This window comes from Lathyrus oleraceus, chromosome 4 (assembly GCF_024323335.1).
Source record: "Lathyrus oleraceus cultivar Zhongwan6 chromosome 4, CAAS_Psat_ZW6_1.0, whole genome shotgun sequence".
Classification (NCBI taxonomy): domain Eukaryota; kingdom Viridiplantae; phylum Streptophyta; class Magnoliopsida; order Fabales; family Fabaceae; genus Lathyrus; species Lathyrus oleraceus.
Window position 1 is genome coordinate 85031029 of NC_066582.1, and position 2793 is coordinate 85033821.

At 39.2% G+C, this 2793-nt stretch overlaps 1 non-coding gene across 1 annotated transcript; it reads right to left on the reverse strand.

The window, feature by feature from the left end:
- Positions 1-1892: 1892 nt before the first annotated feature.
- LOC127077585 (small nucleolar RNA R71) lies at positions 1893-1999 on the reverse strand. The gene has a single exon (XR_007787378.1). It is a non-coding gene; the product is annotated as a small nucleolar RNA R71 (small nucleolar RNA).
- Between the last annotated feature and the right edge of the window lie 794 nt (positions 2000-2793).

Genomic DNA, 2793 nt, shown 5'->3' on the forward strand with positions numbered 1-2793 from the left:
GTGGTACCCACCACTTGGATGTGTGGCGCCCGCCACATGACCTAAAAGGAGTGGTGACACCCTCCACAAAGCAAGGAAGTGGTGGCGCCCATCCCTCAAAAGGTGGTGCTCGCCACAAAGATCATACTAGGGTCGTGGCAACCGCCATCAACCCGGTCTCCCCTATTTTCTCTCCACCTTTTTAGCCACGACCTCCACAATTTTAGCCATGACTTCCACTTACCTTTTCAATCAACGAATGCTATAATTAAGGGAAGTGACAAGTATATAAAGGAGGGTTGGTTTTCTTTTCAAGTGGGCATTTTTTCAGTCAGATTCTTTTGGTTAGTTTTCTTAGGCAGTTTCTTACTTTGTAAAAGCAATAGATTCTCCACATCGGGGACTATTGCAACTTATTTTTTGCGCATCTGAATTTGATTGTAACGGTGTAATTGATTGCCAAAGCTTGTCAATATTGTTTAATTTGAAGAATCAGGATTTATTTCAAGTTATCGATTTATATTCCAAGTTTTATTTGGATTGCCATTTTAATTATTTATGCCTTATTGTATGCTTGATTGTCTGAATACCATGTATGTTACCGGATCCATGACCGACTAAACCTCTAGGTATCTGTATGTAAAGACTGTCGAAACGATGTGATTCGTAAATAATTGGTGTTGGCTTTTATAAAATATAATTTTCCGGTTTTAGTTTCTTGTTTTATTCAAAACTGTTTTTCGTACGATAGTACAAAACAAACAAAGGTTACGGTCAATAAGAACGAGAGTTTGAGATTTTAACCAGATAGCTGAAACTAGGCGTTAATCCTAAACACAGCGAGAGCGCTTTAGGATTAATTAGACTTTATTCATATTCAAAAATTACTTGTAAATTCATAATGAGACCGCGAGAGCCAAGCATTCTGGTTTAAGAGTATGGTCAGAGTCAATAAAAACAAGAGTGTGAGACTAAGTCCTTTTTATAAATAATTTCTACTGAAGAATATTTTGATCAATAAGATTACACCAACTATCTATCGAATCCCCGAAGTTTGATGCGTTACATACCGATATCCCTTTATCAAATATCTTTATTAATCTTTTATTTACATTATAAATATTTTTCTTCATCCCTCCAATCTTTAAACGATCATCAACCTTAGATTTACATAGTAAAATTAGATAACAATATGTTTGATTATTAGTCCTTGTGGGTTCGATAATCTTTAAAACTACGCGATACGACTTTGCACTTGTAGTCACGATTCCCATAGACTTGCTAAATCGCGATCAAGTTTTTGGCACCGTTGCCGGGGACTAATTTAGTCGATATCGTAACTCTAGTATTGCCCAGTATAGAATAAGGAAAACAATTCTATTTCCCTTTCTAATTTTTCGAGTGTATGCCAAGTACTCGCTCTCAAGGCGAGAAATTAAAGCTACTATTCGACGAACCTGAGCTTTATCTAAGATTAGAATACCGGATACGAGACTTGATATGAGAACATCGTATCAAGCTAAATCTTCCCGATCCTGATACCGCAAAATCGTCCTCTTAAGTACTATGCAATCCCTTCCCAGGATGAACCATATAACAACATTGCTTCCCCTGCCATCGAGGCCAATAGTTTCGAGCTAAAACCATCGTTGTTGTTAGCCGTACAGCAAAACCAATTTTCAGGTAGTCCCACGGAGGACTCGAACCTACATTTTTCAGTGTTTTTGCAATACGCAGACACAGTGAAAGAAAATGGTGTCATCCCCGAAGCTATAAGACTACGTCTTTTCCCATTCTCATTAAGAGACAAAGCTAGAGCTTAGCTCCAGTCTCTACCATCCAACTCTGTCACTACATGGAACGAGTTGAAGAAAGTTTTCTTAGCACGATATTTCACACCTAGTAAGACGGCTATGCTAAGAGCCTAAATAAACGTGTTTAAACAAAAAGATAACAAATCACTTTTTGAAGCTTGGGAGAGATACAAAGACATGGTGAGGCTTTTCCCACATCACGGTCTAGAAGAGTGGTTGATCATCCATACTTTTTACAGCAGTCTTTTGTACAACACAAGGTTGACAATAGACGCCGCCGCAGGTGGCACACTGATTGATAAACCCTTTAATGAGGCTTATCAACTTATCGAAAGTATGGCCCAGAATCATTACCAGTGGGAAAGCGAAAGAACCTTCGTAGAAAAACCTCCAACGAAAGGCGGTATGTACTAATTAAGCAGTCTTGACCATGTCAACACCAAGGTAGACGCTCTTACTCAAAAGATAGACAACTTAACCATAACACCCGCAACCACCGTGGCTACTGTAGCACCTAACTGCGAGATATGTGGAGTTCTAGGGCCTGCTACCCCTGAATGTCAACTTCTGACAGGAACCTCCACAGACAGCTACAACCCAGGTTGGAAGAACCATCCTAACTCTTACTCAAACACCTATAACCCAGGTTGGAAGAACCATCCTAACTTTTCGGACAAATCAAAAATGCATTGTATGCACCTAACCAAGCACCTGCTGTACCACCAGGATATCATAAAGCTGCCATAAATACTCAAAATGCTCCTAGGAATTTAAACCTTGAAATAATGATGGAAAACTTCATAGCTTCCTAAGTCCAAACAAATAAGGATTTCCTAAATCAAAACATACACACTAGTGAGCAAATCAAGTAGTTAGCAAACAAGGTAGATGCTTTAGCCACCCATAACAAAATGTTGAAAACATAAATTTCGCAAGTGGCTCAACAACAAGCACCTACTGCTGCCCCTGCAGGCATATTTCCTGGACAACCGCAACCAAA